The sequence below is a fragment of the Pteronotus mesoamericanus genome, unplaced genomic scaffold (genome assembly GCF_021234165.1).
Source record: "Pteronotus mesoamericanus isolate MK-2021 breed Mesoamerican mustached bat unplaced genomic scaffold, CSHL_Meso_final contig_37, whole genome shotgun sequence".
NCBI classification, from domain to species: Eukaryota; Metazoa; Chordata; class Mammalia; order Chiroptera; family Mormoopidae; genus Pteronotus; species Pteronotus mesoamericanus.
The window spans coordinates 1746156-1766253 of record NW_026555144.1 but is presented as its reverse complement, the minus strand read 5'-3'; positions in this window follow the sequence as shown (position 1 = coordinate 1766253).

The following is a 20098-nucleotide window of genomic DNA, read 5'->3' as shown; positions in this document are numbered from 1 at the left end:
AAATCATCCTCAGATGTTACCAGGTTTCTGAGTATATTTTCAGTATTTTCCTGCCTTCAGGAAAAGCACAACATTATATTGTCTTTTGTATAATTGTCTCAAAATGCTCTTTTGAGTTCCCCTTATAGGCCCTGTGCATTTCTAAGCAGAAAGGATACAACAAAGAGAATAATGAATTAGGTTTGTTATCCTTAAGGAGTTGACAATGCAGTCTAGTAGGGAAAACAAATGCCACCAAATAATTACAATTTTGTTTTATATGAATTAATAGAAGTGCGAGTAGGTCTGACTTGAAAATATCCTTATATATCAACTATTTTAACCTCAAACTTAAGGTAGAAAACCTTTGTGCTTTCTCCTGGTCTCTGGTAATTCCAGTGACAGAGTTTACTGTTCTGTAAGGCAGCCCATTCATTCCATTTATGGGTATTTTGTATCCTTAGATAGAGCTTTTTGATCTTGAACCTAAATTTGCCTCCCCATGAGTTGTACTCATTATCTTGGTTCTCTCCTTGTGGATATGCTGAATGCTCTAGTTTTGCTTCCGCATCACATGTTGCCTAAAACTTTTTCTTTTTCAGAAAAAGAAAAATACTTCCAGTTTTTATTAATCACCCTTCCACAGTGTTATTTCAAAAAATTCACCATCTAGACTATCTTCTGAAATCTCTCTAGATTGGTAAAGTTTCCATTAGAATGTGGGTGCCCAGAAATGAACACAACCTACCAGATGTCTGAGTAGTACCCAGTTACTCCCTTGAATTGATTATTCTACTCATATTGCTCTACTATAACATAAAATTTGCTTTCTAAGCAGCTACATCACACTTTTGACTCATTTCAACTTGTGATTGCCTAAAAACAACAACTATGCAATAGCTTGATCTGATGAAATTCCTATTTATTATTTTGGCCTTTCAAACATGTTGAGATCTTTATGAGTGACAAATCCAGGGAACTTGGCAGGTTGAAAAACTACCTCTTTCTTAAAAATATCTAGGTTTACTATCATTGGGGAGAGATGGGAGTATTGAAATAGAATCAAAACTGACTAATTCAAAAGTACTTGGAGGATCTATTTCATGAATTAAGGAAAAGTCTGAATTGTTTTGTAATTTCAATAAGAATGACATTCAAAATAAAATATTAATTGAAATAAAGACAATGATGAGTAGAACCTAATCAACAAAACAAGCAAGAAAAATATAACCAGCAACATTGAAAGAAAAAACAAACTGACAGAAACCAGAGGGAAGGGGGGGGCAACGGGGAAAAGAAGGGGAAGGGTTAAGTCAAGGAATATGTATAAAGGACCCTTGGGCAAAGCCAAGGTGGGGAAGGACTGAGGTTGGGAGGTGAGGGTGAGTGGGGCAGGAGAAAGTGTACACAAATGTGTTTGAACAATAAAAAGAAGACTATGATGATATTTTCAAAGAAAATATGTACTCCACCAGCTTTCATGAAAAGATGTGATTAGTAAATTAACAGCAGTAAATTAACAGCACCTTCCTTACATACATTTCATGGTTAAAATCCTTTAACATATTCCTTGTAATGCTCAATGCTGAGCATTAATTTGCTGCTTCAACTTTTCCACTCTGTACAACAGAGAGGAAAATACAAGTAACAGCTGATACTTTTATAACACATGCTATATGTGAAGCTTTTTCTAAGCACTCTATGTGTTTATTTAAATTTCTCAACAGTCCTATTCAGTGGATGCTATTGTTATCAGCACTTCCTCATCTCTATTTTACAGATGAGGAAATGTATGTATTGACTATTTAAGAAACTTATCCAAAGTAAAATAGCCTGTAAATTCAGATATGGAATTTGAATTCTGATGGTTTGGCCCCAGAGTTGGTGCTCAGAGTGCTTCTCATATTGAAACATTCATCTCAATCAGAATAGTAGGACCCATATCTATTATTATGTCTTACAATACCTACAAATATCCCGAGCTGGTTTGGGATAAGAAAACAACATTAAGGGTAAGTTAAACTAACATAATCCAGACAAACATGCCCTCTCTACTGAAAGTGGTGGTGGTGGTTGTGGGGCAGGAAGTTTCACATTTGGTTCCAGTTATTTTGTATATGTAGAGTATATTTGATTAAACATTTCAGGATCTCACAGATGAATCCATGTGATATAAAGATGTAATGAAAATAAAATTATATGAATTAGCAAGATATTGGCTGCCATCCACCTACAAAGGTAGATGGATGGATAAATATAATAAGAATAAAATCTTTGAACTTCTAAGAACTTGATTGAGATTGTTGAAAGATAGGTCATTCAAGAATCTTGGATTCTAAGACTTCAAGATGGCAGAGGAGTGAGTGGAAGTCACACTGACCTCCTCCCAGGACCAAACTAAAATTGAAACTAAATTGTAGAAAAATCACCTGGAAAACAATGGAGCAACAGTGAGAGAGGAGCCTTAAAACCTTGGACAGACAGAGGAATCAGCTTTAGAACAACCTAACTGGTAAGAATTGTGGTGGAGGCTCGAGAAGGTAGACTGGGCACCCATGCAAGGCAGCGTCAGGGGATTATTGAAATGGGCAAATGGATCTCCCTGAGAAGAGTGTGATCCAAACTATAGGCGGGGATCTCCAGCCTACAACACCAGAGTTCAAAAAGCACACAGAGAACACCCATCCACAAAAAGAAAAGGGTTGCCCTCTGTCACAGACAGGTGGCTGGAGACCCAAAGAACTGTTTAAAGGACCAATGCAAAAATTTGTACTAGCAGCAACTTACGCTGGTCTCTGGGTAAAGACAGGGGCAGAGTAAGCTGGAGATGCCTGAGGAGAGACTGCGGAGGAAGGCTTGGGGAAACAACAAAGAAAGTGGCTGGTGTGGTCCCAGTGCTGATTCATCCCCCATTCCTCAGCTTCCATCTTGGTCAGGCAGGCCACCCTCCTCAGCAGCAGCAGCAGCAGCATGAAAAGGCACAATAGCCCTGCTCTTAGGAGACTCTGCCATGTTCCAGCATTGCTCAGGCCTGGGTACTGAGTACAGAGTAGCAGTCATAGATAGTAAATCCCTGGCTAAAGGAGACACAGAGTGGTCAAGAGATGCTTGAGGAGAGAGTGGAGACAGAAGCGTTCAGAAGAGAACTGAGGGAATAGCCAGGAGAATCCTGGTGCTGACTCTTCCCAAATAAAGCAACAGCTGTCTTGCTCAGGCAGACTACTCCCCTGAATGGCAGCAGCTAGAGAGGACACAATGGCCCCATGCTCAGGAGGCTCTGCCCCGGCCTATAGAGAGCAGTAGTCACAGACAGTAGATAGAAATTCTCTGGCTAATGGGGTCACTGAGTAGTGTAGAGGTACTTGAGGAGAGTCTGGAGATGGAGGCATTGGGGACAGAACAGAAGGAGTAGCCAGGGGGTTTCTGGTGCTAACTATTCCACCATTCCACAACTTACATCTTACTCAGGCAGACCACTCCCCTAAGAGGCAGAATTGTGAAAGGACACAAAACCTGGCCCACAGGAGGGACTCTGTCCTGCCCTGTGGTACCTACGCCTGACTACTGAAGGTAGAGTGCCTAGATTAACAACAGGGGTGATAGACACGGATGGTAGAGTCTGGGAAGTCTTTCAAAGACTGCCTAATGTCAAATGGGGACAACAGCTGACATCATCAGAGGCATATGCAGAAAGGAAAAAAAAAAGAGAAGTCTCTGGCCATAGAGGTTCACCCAACAAAGGCAATATCATGGCAGATCAATTTAAGAAGCAGAAGCAAAAAAGAAGAGTCTCACAAATAATGGGAAGAAAAAGAAACACTTTTCAAAACAAAGGGAAGGAGAATCCCCAGAAAGAGAATTAAATGAAAGAGAGGCAAGTAAACTATCACATATTGAAATAAAAAAAAAAATGGTTCTCAGGCAGCTCAGTGAGCTCAGTTAGCTCGAAGAGAATTATGAAAAACTACAGGGGAACTATGAGGAAATTACTACAAACTATATGAGCATGAAAAAGGACATAGAAATTATCAGTAAGAGACAAGAGGAAACGAAGAATACAGTTTCTGAATTGAAGAACACAGTAGAAGGAATCAAAAGCATGCTCAATGAAGCAGAAGGTCAAATCAATGAGATGGAGGAGAAGGTAGAGAAAAGCTCCTGGAAAGAGCAAGAAAATGAAAAAAGACTCAAAGAGAATGAAGAGGCAGTTGGGAAAATGCAGGACAAACCGAAACGTAATAATATCTGTATAATAGGCATACCACAAGGAAAAAAAAAGAGGAGCAAGGGATAGAGAACCTGTTTGAAAAAGTAGTGATGGAAAACTTCCCTAATTGGAGGAGACAAAAGGCCTCACAAGTCCAGGAAGCTCAGAGGATCCAATAAAAGAGGAACACAATGAGGCCCACTCAAAAGCACATCATCATTAAAATGACAAGTATCAAAGACAAAGAGAGAATCCTAAAGGCAGCAGAGGAGAAACAGGTAGTAACATACAAGGGAGCCTTGGTATAGTTTCCAACTGACATCTCAACAAAAACAGTACAAGCCAGAAGGAGATCACAAGAAATATTCCAAGTCATGAAAAGCGAAGGCCTAGAACGAAGACTGATGTATCCAGCAAGGCTCTCAATTAAAATGGAAGGTGAAATAAGAAGTTTCCTAGAGAAAAGAAGACTGAAGAATACAGCTGCACCAAACCAGCAATTCAAGATATGCTAAAGTGACTGCTTTAAGAAGATGAAGAAAAAGAGTGAGAAAGAGAGGAACACAAGTACAAAGGGAAAAAAATTAATAAGTAACTATAAATAATAACGTTAAATGTAAATGGATTAAATGGCCCAATGAAGACATAAGAGAGCTGAATGGATAAGAAAATGTGACCAATACATATGCTGCCTAGAAGACACCCACCTTAGAATAAGGCACCTACACAGATTGAAAGTAAAGGGATGGGAAAAAATATTCCCAGCACATAGACAGGGAAAAAAAGCAGGAGTAAAAATATTTATATCAGGCAAATAGATTTCAAAAAAAAAAAAAAAAACATAAAGAGAGACCAAGAAAGACACTTTATAACACTCAAAGGAAGAATCCATCAAGAAGACATAAACATTTTAAGCCTATATGCAGCCAACATGAGAGCACCAAACTATATAAAGAAAATCATGGAGGATTTCAAGAGAGTAATAGATAATAACCCACTGATAGTAGGTGATTTTAACACCCCACTGTCAAAAATGTATAGATCTTCCAAACAAAACATCAACAAGGATATTGTGGAACCAAATGATGCATTAGATCAAATATAGAAAAATATATAGACATATATGACATATATAGAAACTTCGATCTCAAAGAAGCAAATACACATTATTCTCAAATACACATGAAACATTTTCAAAGATAGACCACATGATAGAACACAAAACAAGTCTCAACAAATTCAGGAAAATTAAAATAATAAGAAGCATTTTCTTGGACCACGAGGGGTGAAACTAGAAACCAACCTCAGGGAAAAAACCTGAAACTCTTCAAACTCATGAAGACTAAATAACACAGTATAAAACAATGAATTTGTCATAGTGAGATCAGAGAAGAAATCAAAAAGTTTTGGGAAACAAAAGAAAATGTACACACAACAGTCCAAAACCTATGGGAAACAGCAAAGACAGTCCTGAGAGGGAAGTTCATAGCAATACAGGCCTACTTAAAAAAGAGAAACATTTCGAATAAACGACCTAAGTTTCCAGCTTCAAGAACTGGAGAAACAACAATAAACAAAGCCCAGAGCAAATAGAAGGAAGGAAATAATCAAGATCAAAGCAAATTTGAATTACAAAGAGACAAAAAGAACAATTCAAAGGATCAACAAATTCATGAACTGGTTCACTGAAAAGATCAAAAAAATTGACGAGTCTTTAAGAAGACATCAAGGAAAAAAGGGAGAGGACCTAAATAAATGATATCAGAAATGAAAGAGGTGAAATAAGAACTGATACCACAGAAATAGAAATGATTGTAAGAAAAAAAAATGAACAATTATATGCCAAGGAATTTGAAAATCTCAGTGAAATGGAAACATTTCTAGAAAAATATAACCTGAAACTGAATGAAGAAGAAGCAACAAGCCAGAACAGATCGATAACAGCTGGTGAAATTGAAACACTAATCAAAAAACTCCCGGCACACATATGCCCTTGACCAGACAGTTTTACAGGATAATTCTACAAAACATTTAAGGAAGAGATAACCTAAGTCATTCTCAGACCATTCCAAAAAAATCCAAGAACAAGGAAGACTCCCAAACACTTTTTATGAGGCCAGCATCAAGCGAGTCCCAAAGCCAGATAAAGACACAGCAAAGGAAATAAATTACAGGCCAATATCATTGATGAACATAGACATTAAAATCCTGACCAAAACATTGGCAAACTGCATCCAGGATTTTTTTTTCCCTTTGGAATAGTCTGAGAAGGACAGGGATTAGCTCTTTCTTAAATGATTTGTAAAATTCTCCTGTAAAATCGTCCAGTTCAGGGTTTTTGTGTGCTGGGAGTTTCTTGATTACTGCTTCCATTTCCCCAGCTTTTATTGATCTATTCAAACTTTCTGCTTCTTCCTCCTTCAATATTTGAAGATTATACTTTTCTAGAAATTTGTCCATTTCATCAAGGTTTTCAAATTTCTTGGCATATAATTGTTCATAGTAGTTTCTTACAATCCTTTGTATTTCTATGGTATCAGTTGTTATTTCTCCTCTTTCATTTCTGATTTTATTTATTTGGGTCCTCTCCCTTTTTTTCTTGAGGAGTCTGCTTAAAGGCTCGTCGATTTTATTTATCTTTTCCCATAGCCAGCTCCTGGATTGGTTGATCCTTTGAATTGTTCTTTTCGTCTCTGTGTCATTCAGTTCTGCTCTGATCTTGATTATTTCCTTCCTTATACTTGCTCTGGGATTTATTTGTTGTTGTTTCTGCAGTTCTTGAAGTTGTCTCATCAAGTGGGATTCATACCAGGGATGCAAGGATGTTTCAATATTCACAATCAATAAATGTAACACATCACATACACAAAAGTAAAGACAAAAACCACATGATCGTATCAACAGATGCAAAAAAAAAGCTTTTGATAAGGTACAAAACCCATTTATGGTAAAAATACTCAGCAAAGTGGGAATAAAACGGGCACACCAAAATATAATAAAGGCCATACATGAAAAAACGGACAGCCAACCTCATAGTCAATGTCAAACACTAAAAGCTTTTCCACTAAGATCAGGAAGACAAGGATGTCTGCTTTCACCATTTCTATTCTCCATAGTATTGGAATTCCTACCACAGCAATCAGAGAAGTAAAAGTAGTAAAAGCCTTCCAAATTGGAAAGGAGGAAGTAAAACTATCATTTTTTGCAGATGACATGATAGTGTACATAGAAAACCCCATAGACTACACCCAAAATCTACTTGACCTAATAAGTGAATTTGGCAAAACAGCAGTGTAAAAAGTCAATATTCAGAAACTGAAGGCATTTTTGTACACCAACAATGAAATAGTGGAAGCAGAAATGAAGGAAAAAATTCCATTTGTATCAACAAGAAAAATAAAGTACCTCGGAATAAACCTAACCAATGAGGTAAAATACATGTATGAAGAAAATTATCTAGTACTAAAGGAAGAAATTAAGGAAGACACAAATAAATGGAAGCATATACCGTGTGCATGGATTGGAAGAATTAACATTATCAAAATGTCCATACTATCCAAAGCAATTTATAGATTTAATGGAATCCTTATTAAAATATGAATGATGGATTTCACAGACATAGAACATTTAAAAAAATTGTATGGAACCACAGATAACCATGAATATCCATAGCAATTTTGAGAAAGAAAAACAAAGTAGGAGGGATCACAATACCTGAAATCAAACTATATCGGAAGGGCACTGGTAATCAAAACACTCTGGTACTGGCATAAAAATAGACACAAAGGTCAATGGAACACAATAGAAAAGCCAGAAGTAAACCTATGTCTCCATGATCAATTAATATACAACAAAGTGGGCAGAAGTATAAAATGGAGTAAAAATATCCTCTTCAACAAATGGTGTTGGGAGAGCTGGACAAATACATGGAAAAAATTGAAATTTGACCAATCAAATGACAGCACACACAAAAGTAAACTCAATATGGGTAAAAGACTTAAACATAAGTCGCAACACCATAAATGTCCTAGATGATAACATAGGTAGGAAACTCTCAGATATCCCATGCAACACTATTATCATTGATATGTCCCTAAAGCAAGGGACATGAAGGGAAGAATAAACAAATGGGACTTCATCAAAATAAGAAGCTTCTGCACGGTTAAATAAAACATCAGAATAATGAAAAGGGAACCAATTGTATGGGAAAATATATTTGGCAATGATACCTTGGACAAATGTTTGATCTCCTAAATATATAAAGAACTCACAGAACTCCATTCCAGGAAGACAAACAATCGCATTAAAAAAATGGGCAAAGGACCTGAACAGACACTTTTCCAAGGAAGAGATATACAGGGCACAGAGACACATGAAAGGTTGCTCAGCATCACTAGCCATCAGAAATGCAAAGTAAAACCACAATAATATACCACTTCACTCCAATCAAAGTGGGCATCATAAACAGATCAACAAACAATGGGTGCTGGTGAGGTTGTGGAGAACAAGGATCCGTAGTACACTGTTGTTGGCAATGCAGCCCCTATGGTAAAGAGTTTGGAATTTCCTCAAAAAGCCAAAAATGGAACTGCTCTTTGACTCAGTGATTCCACTGCTGGGATTACACCATAAGAATTCCAAAATACCAATTCAGAAGAACCTAATTTATTAGGTATAATTTACCATAGGCATGTGATGGCAATAACCTATGGGTCCATCAGTAAATAAGTGGATCAAAAAGCTATGGTACATTTACACAATGGAATACTACACAGCAGAAAGAAAGACAGAGCTATACCTTTTGGGACAGCATGGATGGAACTGGAGAACCTTATGCTAAGCGAAATAAACCAGGGTACAGAAGGCAAGTACCATATGATCTCGCATATAAGCGGATTCTAATCCACAAAACAAAGAAGCAAAGAAAATATAACCAGCAACATTTAATGAAAAATAGAAACCAACAGAAACAAGAGGGAAGGAGAGAGCGGCTTAATGGGGAAAGGACGGTGAAGTGTCAAGTGAAGGAACATATATAAAGTACCCATGTACAAAGCCAAGGTTGGGAAGGATTGAGTGAGGGAGTGGTGGGGAGAGTGGGACAGGGGAAAGTGGTGGCGGGTAAATGGAGACAAATGTATTTGAATAATAAAAATAAATGTTTAAAAAAATATTTTATTCTAGTTTTAGCTCTGTCACTGTTTAGTTTTCAGTCTTTGGATAAGTCAATCTTAACCTTTCAGAGTCCCATTTTTTTTCTATCTTTAAGATAAAGGTTTTGGATGATTCATCAGGACCCTCTCACTCCTAACATTCCATGTTTAAAGAGATTATAGGAAACCAGCAGTAGAGAACAGAAAATGTTTAAAGAACTACCACAAATGAAGCAATAAAGTCTAGCCTTTGCTTCAGCATTGCTTGTTGAAGCATGATTGCATCCTTGACTGTAACTGAAATTGAAAAGGAAAAAAGAGAGATCAATGACCTCCATCCTCCACAATGTTGCCAAGAACTTCATTTGCTCACTTGGGAAAATAAGTCAAGGGAGAGGAAGGAGAGGGAAGGGAAGGAAAAGGAATTGAAAAAACAAATCTTTAAATCCCAATAAAACTGACTTCATGAAATTGGCATCAGTGCAAAATAAATTAGATGAGTAGTTTACAGTATTTTTCACATAATAATCTAGCTTGTCTTGAAGCATTGAGCTTTTTAATCAAATGTTACTGCCTAGTCTATGGCTTTGTGGTTTCATCAAGCTCAAGAAAAATGTTGACAGATTTTTTTCTGTTTTCTCTGGCAGCATTACTGTTTATTAAATCTAAATGATAAATGGTTTGGTATAGTGTAATGGTTGGATTCTATATTGATATTCTGTATTTCTTTTTGATGAATACATTTTTATTCCAAGATAGATTTTCAATGTGTTAGGCTAAATGATCATAATATGATCATTGTAATCAGGGAACAATTATGTGGATTTTGGTCCTAATACTTGATAAAAGATATGTCCCAATTTAGGATTTTGTTCATTATATAAGAGTACTTTTGAGAAGACTTGGAAACTCAGAAGACAATTCCTTTTTGTTTTTTATACTTGTGGAAATCCAAGTGTGCAGAATATTTTCTATTTTTTTATTTGTGCTTTTCAAAGTACTTGAGAACAGCTGATTTGTATTTTCTCTACACACATTAGCAAAGACAGTTCTAGAAACCTGGAAAGACTTACTTTGATCTGAAGATAGTTTAGCTTGCCATGTTCTTATACAATTGAGCACTACCTGTAATCAAAACAAACTTCCCAAACCTGGGCTTAGTCATTTGCTGCACTACTTGAGTCTTTGTGGGAAGGACTAAAGCTTTATATCTTTATCTGCCAAATAAGTAAGTCTAAACCAGTATTATACTCAATGATTTTTTTAACCATTGTGGAAGATGAAGTAATCACAAAAGACTGTTATGTGCATTAAGTAGTATTGTGTATATTAACAAAATTATTTTTAGGTGAAGCTAACTCATGTTGGGTCTTCTGCTTGGTGTCCATTTAATTCCCACCTCCATCTTAAGCATATTCCTGGCATTACTATGTATCCAGTGTCTTCATGAATTCCAGAATCCTTCTTGCTTTCTGTCTCTGTCCATCTTTATCAAATTTTATCCATCAGTTGGCCCATAATTGAAGGCTTCTCTATTCTATGTCACTTGAGAGAGATACTTGTGAGAGGTTTCCAGGCCTCAGTTTTTTCACAAGAAAAATAAATAGTTTAAAATAGATGACCTTGAAGGTCCCATTTAGTTCTAAATTTGCATGAGTTAATACCTGTGTTAAGGTGATAACTAGTAAATGTGCTTTACTTCTTGATAAGAGAGTTTGGTCAAGTCATAAAGGCCAAGATTATGGTAACTTCATGGGAACATGATTCAGCCTAGTTAAAATTATTTTAAAATACCAATGATAGGTATTTCAGGAACTTCCTCATGCATTTTGATTTTCTTCAAATCATATTCCATAAATGGTTACCTATTTTGTTTATGCCTATAACAAATCTCTCTGTTTTCAGGTAGCAAATATCCAGCCATTTCATAAATAAAAAAATGATTTATATATATTATTCCGGACTTAATGTCTTAGTCATTTAGTTGCATTCAGATCATTTTAGGAAATGATATTTCAGGAGTTTCTTTAGCAAATTCTCCTATACTGTTGGTATCACCCCAGCCATACTTTCCCAGATAGTTCATTATGATCAACTCTTAAAAATATTGTCTCACTCTAAAAGCAATCACTTCTTAAGAAATGCTAGTCATGAGAAAGATGTCTTCTTTAAGTAGAAAAGAAAAATCTCCTTTGAAAACACAACTCATCTGGTGATATTATCAACAAACTTCCAAATCAGCTTTTAGGAAATTTAAATTTCCATGCAAGAGGCAGAATCAAGATGGCAAAAAAGTGAATGGAAGTCAGGCTGACCTCCTCCCAGGACCAATTAGGAATTACAGCTAAATTGTGGAGAAATCACCCAGAACAAACAAGTGAACAACAGTGAGAGAGGAGACTTAAAACCTTGGACAGACAGAGGAATTGGCTTTAGCACAAAATGACTGGTAAGGAGTGTGGTAGACTCGAGAGGGTGGGTGGGGTGTCCATGGGCACGAGCCCAGAAGGATATTGAAACAGCCAGTTGGATCCCCCCTGAGATGAGCGTGGTCTAAACCATAAACGGGGAACTCCAGGCTACAGCACTAGAACCAAAAAAGCACAATGATAGCAGCCAGCTGCGAAAAGCAGCAGTGTTGCTCTCTGCCAGAGACAAGTGTCTGGAGACAAAAAGAGCCTTTTAAAGGACCAACACATATATTTTATTGGCAGCTACTTATCCTGGTTTCCGGCAAAGGCAGAGGCAGAGTGGGCTGGAGACGCCTGAGGAGACACAGGGGAAGGAGACTTTGGGGAGAAAACTGAAAGAGTAGCCTGCAGGATCCCCATGCTGACTCATCCCACATTGGCACAGCAGCCACCTTGTTCAGGCAGAGCACTCCCTTGAGCGGCAACAGCCTCAAGGGCACAATAGCCCCACACCCAGTGGGGACTCTGCCCTGGCCTGGTTGTGTTAAAGCATGACTGCTGAGTAAAGAGTGGCAGCCACAGATAGTAGATCCTTGGATAAAGGGGTTGCTAAGTGCTCTAGAGACATTTGAGGAGAGACTGGAGATGGAGGCTTTGGGGAGAGAATGGAGAGAGCATCCAGAGAGATCCTGGTGCTGACTCCTCCCCCATATGGCAGCAGCAATCTGGCTCAAGCAAACCACTCCCCTGAATGAGAGCAGCATGAGAGGACCCAATAACCCCACACCTAGGATGGACTCTGTCCCATCCTGTGCTATCTAAGCTTGACTGCTGAGTACAGAAGCAATAAATTAACAGCTGAAGGAGACAGCCACAGAGAGTAGATTCCTGAAAGTCTCAAAAAGACTGTCTAAGATCAGACGAGGTCAACAGTTGACATGATCAGAGGCAGATACAGAAAGAAAAAAAAATAGAGGGGTCTTCTACTGTAAAAGTTCACACCAAAAAGTCAGCAAGTCAAGGCAGATCAACTTAGGAAGCAGAAACAAAAAAGAAGAGTCTTGCAAATAACAAGAAGACAAAGAAACACCCCCCCCCCAGTTGAAGGGAAAGGATGGATTCCCACAAAAACAACTAAATGCAATAGAGGCAAGTAAACTATCAGATGTTGAGTTCAAAACAATAGTTATAAGGAAACTCAATGAGCTCAGTGAGCTCAAAAGGAATTATGGAAAACTGCAGGTTAACTCTGAGGAACTTATTGCAAATTGTATCAACATGGAAAACACAAAGAAACTATCAATAAGAGGCAATAAGAAATGAAGAATACAATTTCTGACTAGAAGAACACAGTAGAAGGTATCAAAAGCAGGATTGATGAAGCAGAGAATCAAATTAGTGAGCTGAAGTAGAAAAAAACTCCCAGAAAGAGCATGAAAATGAAAAAAAAAAGTAAAAAAAATTGAGGATACATATACGGAAATGCAGGACAAACTGAAACGTAATAATGTTCGTTTAATAGGGATACCAGAAGGAAAAGAAGAGGATGAAGGGATAGGGAATCTATTTGAAAAAATCATGGTGGAAAACATCCTTAATTGGAAGAGAGAAAAAGTCACACCAGTCCAGGAAGCACAGAGGTTCCCATTCAAGAGGATCCCAATGAGGCCCACTCCAAGACACATCATCATTAAATTGGCAAACATTAAGGACAAACAGAGAATCCTAAAGGAAACAAGGGACAAAGAGGTAGTAACACACAAGGGAGCCTCTGTATGGCTAGCAGCTGACTTTGCAACAGTAACACTACAAGTGAGAAGGCGATAGCAAGATATATTCCAAGTCATGTAAAGCAAAGGACTCCAGCCAAGACTGCTCTTCCCAGCAAGGATCTTGATTGAAATAGAAGGCTAAATAAGGAGTTTCCCAGAGAAAAGAACGCTAAAAGAATACATCTCCCCCAAACCAGCACTGCAAGATATGCTTAAGGGATTGTTTGAACAAGATGAAGAAAAAGAGTCTACGAATACCCAGTTCCTTTCACAGTCAACAACACTTAATATTTCCAATAATTTTAATAGTTATTAATCTGATTGTGACAATGATGTGTTATTTTAATTGTAACTTTATTATTTGTTGAATCTTAAACCTGTTTTTGTATATTTCTTGACTATTTCTATTATTTTTAAGAAATTTGAAATAAATTTTGGTATTCTTTATCCATTTTTGACTAAATATTTGTAGAATTTTTCCCTATCCAACCACCCCCCCCAAAATCTATGAACTCATTTTGAGATGTATTGCAAATATTTTCCTATTCTATAATATGTCCTTTAACTTTTTTCACATGTATATGACTGTACAGTCTTAAATGTTTAATATAGTCATATTGTCAATATTTTGCTTTTTAGCTTCTGGGTTTGAATATTTTACTTTAGGCTAAGAAAAATAGTATTTTGTATTTTCACTTAAGATTCCTTAGACTTTCCAGATAGATTTTTCAATTACCTGAATATTTGTTATACAATTTGTGAAATAGGGCTCTATATTTGTTTTATTTCAAGTAATAGTGGTCAATGTACCTTATTTGCTAAATAGGCCTTATTTTCCACATTCATTTTGAAGTATCAATTTAAGCATATATTACTTTGTTGGGCAGAGATATATGTTTGTTTCTAGAATGCTCATTTCATTTCATTGATCTACTTGATTCTTTCTCTGCTGGTGTCATATTGTTTTCATTGCTGATACTTTGTAATGGAATTAAATTTTTAAATATATCATAATGGAATTTGCAATTTAAAATGATAAATAAATTAAATTTGCATTTCAAAAAGGAGAAAGACTGTTGTCTGTTCATTTTCATTTGTTTCCAGAATTTTTTTGATTTCTTATCTTATCTCATTATTGACCCATTCATTGTTTAATAGTGTACTGTTCAGTCTCCATGAGTCTGCAAGTTTTTGAAGTTTCTCTTTGAGGTTGATTGCCAGTTTCAATCCCTTGTGGTCCGAGAAAAAGTTTGTTATTATTTCAATTTTCCTGAATTTGCTGAGGTTTGCTTTGTGTCCTATCATGTGGTCTATCTTTGAAAAACTGCCATGAGCATTTGAAAAGAATGTGTATTTTTCTTCTTTGGGATGTAAGGTTCTATATATGTCAGTGAAGTCTCTTTGATTCAGTGTGTCATTCCATGCCACAATATATTTGTTAATGTTTTGTTTGGATGATCTGTCCATTTTTGACAGTGGGGTGTTGAAATCCCCTACTATCAGTGTGTTCCTGTCTATATCTTTTTTTGAAGTCATCCAACAATTTCCTTATAAACTTGGGGGCTCCTATATTGAGAGCATATAAGTTTACAATGTTGACGTCTTCGTGATAGACTCTTTATGTATTATAAAGTGCCCCTCCGGGTCGTTTTTTATGGCCTTAGTATTGAAATCTACTTTGTCTGATACAAGTATGGCAACCCCAGCCTTTTTCTCATGCCCATTTATTGGAATATTTTTTTCCATCCCTTTACTTTCAATCTGTGTAGGTCTCTTGCTCTGAGGTGGGACTCTTGTAGGCAGCATATGTGTGGGTCATGTTTTCTTATTCATTCAGCTACCCTGTGTCTTTTGATTGGGGCATTTAGTCCATTCACATTGAGCGATATTAATGATGGGAACTTACTCATCTTTTTTCTTTGTACCTGTGTTCCTCTCTCTCTCATTCTTTTCCTTCATCTGCTTAAACCAGTCCCCTTAGCATATCTTGGAGTGCTGGTTTGGTAGAGATGTATTCTTTTAGCCTTCTCTTCTCTGGGAAACTCCGTATTTCCCCTTCTATATTAATTGAGTGCGGCATAGAGCAGCCTTGGCGGTAGGCCCTTGCTTTTCATGACTTGGAATATTTGTTGCCATTCCCTTCCGGCTTGTCGTGTCTCTGTTGAGAAGTCAGCTCCTAGGCGTATCGGGGACCCCTTTTATGTTACTTTCTCCTTTTCCCTTGCTGCCTTGAGCATTGAAAAGAATGTGTATTTTTCTTCTTTGATAGTTGCCATCTTAATGATGATGTGTCTTGGAGTGGACCTCTTTGAGTCCCTCTTGAGTGGAGTCCTCTGTGCCTCCTGGATCCATGAGAGCCTTTCTCTCCTCAAATTAGGGAAATGTTCCATAATTACTTTTTCGAGGAGGTTCCCTATCCCTTGCTCCTCTTCTTCTTCTTCTGGTATCCCTATTATACGGATATTATTGCGTTTCAGGTTGCCCTGCATTTCCCTCAATGCCTCTTCATTCTTTTTTTAGTCTTTTTTCCATTTCTTGTTCTTTCCGGGAGCTTTTTTCTACCTTATCCTCCATCTCACTGTGTTCTTCAATTCAGAAATGGTATTCTTCATATCCTCTTGTGTCTTCTTGATAGTTTCTATGTCCTTTTCCAGGTTGATATAGTTTGTTGTAAGATCCTGATAGTTTCTCTGCAGTTTCTCACAGTTATCTTTGAGCTGGCTGAGCTTATTGAGCTTCCTTAGAACCTTTGTTTTGAATTCAGTATCTGATAGTTCCCTTGCCTCTATTTCATTGAGCTCTCTCTGTGGGGAGTCCCCTTTTCCACTCATTTGGGGTAAACTTCTTTTTCTTGCCATTTTTGTGAGTCTGTTAAGTAATTTACTTATTTTTTTAATTTATTTTTGCTTGTGCTTCAATTGGGCTGTCTAGATTTCCTGACTTTGTGGATTAAACTTCTATGGTTGTAGGTGGGTCTTTTTTATTTATTTGTTTGTTTGTTTGTTTGTTTATTTATTTATTTATCCCTTTACTTTTCTTTGTGGGCCTGCCTCTGATGATATCAGTTGTTGACCCTATATCACCTTGAGTTGTTTGTTTGAGCCTACCAGGAGTCTCCTGTCTGTGTCTGACTCCTGCTTGGGGCAGCTCTGTGACCCCTTTGGTCGGGGCTGGACTATATTTTGGGATCACTGTGCACTCTCACGGGGGCTCCTTGATCGCGCTCCCCGGCCTGGCAGGATCCCCCGCCTGCATGGGCTCTCCTATGCTTGCCCCAGCCGAGGGGGGCTTATTTGCAAACTCGCGTACTCGTCTGGCCCCTCTGGCCTGCGAGCTCCCTGGCACTGGTCAGTTTAGGGTCTTCTATTGTGTGTTTTCCCCACTTTTGGCTCTTTGGGTGCATTGCTTGCCCTCGCCAAATGGGGACTACGGAAATGGGAGGAAGTCAGCTCCAGGACTCTTCGGTTAATCCTGTCTCCGGTCTCTCCTCCAGGGACTCTGGGCAGCTCTGTGACCGCTTCAGCCCAGGACCTACTAATTTTGTGAGCTGCTCCGGGATCGCGGGCCGGTGGGTCAATTTACGCCTGCCCTTGCCGCTCTGTGCACTCCCTCGCAGGCCATATCGGTGCCAATCTGTGGGAGGCCTTGCCGGCCCGTGCAAGCGTTTGTTAGCCCGCGTGGGTCACACACGCTCGCCAACCCTCGCTGGTCACTGGGCGCAAGTGTGCGAGGCTGCACTGGGTGTTTTTGGGGTGTCTATGTGTGCTTTTCGGCTTTTGGCTCTTTGGGGGTGTGGCCACTTCCCGCACAATGGAGACTACTGCAAGGAGAAGGAGTTGGGACTCCCCGGTTCCTCCTCCCGTTCTTTTCCCAACGGCTCCGTTTCTAGTCTCTCCTCGGGGGTCTCTGGGCAGTTCTGTGACCCCTTCGGCCAAGGATGCACCCCCTGTGCAGACTGCGTTTCCATGGCGGGCTGTCTGGTTCGTGCGCGCCCTGCTTCTGCCTCTTTGGGGTTGTACCTTTACAGCCCACAATGGAGACTACAGAATTGGGAGGGAGTCGGGACTCCCCGGTTCCTCCTCCTGTTCTTTCCCCTATGCCTCCGTCTCCAGTCTCTCCTCCGGGCTCTCCCAGCCAGTCTGCACTTAGACCCCCAGCTCACACGCACACAAGCTGCGTGCAGAGTGCACAAAATGCAGGTTAACTGATTCCCTTATGCCTGGGTGAGGTGGTAGCTGCAGAGTGGGAGATGCGTTATTACGGGGGTTCCACCAGCTGCCATGTCAGTTCTCTTCACAAAGTTTTCCTCCCCAGTCGTTTCCCAGGCTCACCAGCCCACCCTGCTGCCGCCTCTACCCAGAGATCAAGGAGGGTGGCTGCCACTGCAATTTTTGTGTTGGCCCTTTAAATGTCTCTTTGCATCCCCAGCCACCTGTCTCTGGCAGAGAGCGCCCCTAAGCTTTTCGGGGTTGCATTTTGTCTGTATTTTCTTGGTTTTAGCTGCTATAGTTTAGGGGTCCCTGTTTATGATTCAGACCCCGTTCTTCTTGGGGGAAGCTAACTGGCCATTTCAATGTCCTTCTGGTGCCAGTGCCCGTGGGCACCCAGCCCACCTTCTTGAGCCTCCACCGCACTTCTCACCCGTTGGGATGTGTGAGTGTCGAATCCACTGTCCGTGGCTCCATGGCTCCTCTCCCACTATCGTTCCATTGTTTTCCAGGTGATAACTCCACTATTTAGTCGCAATTCCAGTTTGGTCTTGGGTGGAGGTCAGCGTGACTCCCATTCACTCCTCCGCCATCTTCCTAATCTCCTAGTTTTGTTTTGTTTTTGTTTTTTTAATCCTTTGAATTATTCTCTTTGTCCCTATGTCATTCAATTCTTCTCTGATCTTGATTATTTCCTTCCTTCTACTTTCTCTGGCCTTTGTTTCTTGCTGTTTCTCCTGTTCGTGAAGCTGTAGATTTAGGTCATTTATTTGGAATGTTTCCATCTTTTTTAGGTAAGCCTATATTGCTATGAACTTCTGTCTCAGGACAGACTTCGCTCTGTCCCATAGGTTTTGGAATGTTATGTGTTCATTTCCATTTGTTTCCAGATCTTTTTTATTGCTTTTTGATATCATTATTGGCCTATTCTTTGTTTAATAGCATGCTATTCAGTTGCCATGCATTTGAATGTTTTGAGTTTTTTCCTTGAGGTTGGTTTCTTGTTTCAAGACCTTGTGTCTGAGAAAATGCCTGTTATTATTTCAATTTTCCTGAATTAATGAGGCTTGTTTTGTGTCCTATCACATGGTCTACCTTTGAAAATATTCCATTTGAATTTGAAAAGAATGTGTATTTAACTTATTTGTAATGAAAATTTCTATATATGTCAGTTAAGTCCATTTGATCTAGTGCATCGTTCAGTTCAACAATATTTTTGTTTATGTTCTGTTTGGAAGATTCATCCATTTTTGACAGTGGTTTGTTAAAACCCCCTTCTATCAGTTTCTTTCTATCTATATATTTCTTGAGTTTTCCAATATTTTCCTCATATATTTGGGTGCTCCTATGGTGGGTGCATATAGGTTTAAAATATGTATGTCTTCTTCATGGATTGTTCCTATGGGTATTACGATGTGTCCTTCTGTGTCTCTGTTTTAGCCTTTGTTTTGAAACCTATTTTGTTTGATACAAGTTCTGCTACCCCTGCTTTTTTTTCCCTCTCCAGGTGCTTGGAATATTTTTTCCCATCCCTTTATTTTCAGACTGTGTGGGTCCCTTGTCCTGATGCAGGTTTCCTGTAGGCAGCATATGTGTGGGTCATGTTTTCTTATCTAATCAGCTACCCTATATCTTTTGAGTGGTGCATTTAATCCACTTACATTCAAAGTTATTATTGATAGTTACTTATTTATTTTTTCCCTGTATACCTGTGTTCCTCTCTTTCTCACTCTTTTTTTTTTTTAATGTGCTTAAAGGTGACGTTTTAGCATATCTTGCAGTGCTGATTGTTGGAGGTGATTTCTTTTAGTCTTCTTTTGTCTGTGAAACTCATTTCGACTTCCACTTTAATTGAGAGCCTTGTTTGGTAGAGCAGTCTGGTTGCAGGCCTTTGTTTTTCATGACTTGGAATATTTCTTGCCATCCCCTTCTGGCTTGTAGTGTTTCTGTTGAGAAGTTATCTTCTAGCCTTACAAGAGCTCCCTTGTAAGTTACTGCCTCTTTCTCCCATACTGTTTTTATGATTCTCTGCTTGTCTTTGATATTTGCCATTTTAATGATGATGTGTCTTTGAGTGGGCCTCATTGGGGTCCACTTGAATGGCACCCTCTGTGCTTCCTGGACTGTGTGACTCTTTCTCTCCTCCAATTAGGTGATTTTCCTATCAGGACTTTTTCAAACAGGTTCTCCATCCCTCGCTCCTCTTCTCCTTCTGGTATCCGTATTATATGGATATTATTACATTTCAGGGTGCCCTGCATTTCGCTAAATGCTTCTTCATTCTTTTTTTTTCATTTTCTTGTTCTTTCTGGGAGCTAATTTCTATCTTGTCCTCCAGCTTGCTGATTCGATCCTGTGCTTCATCAAG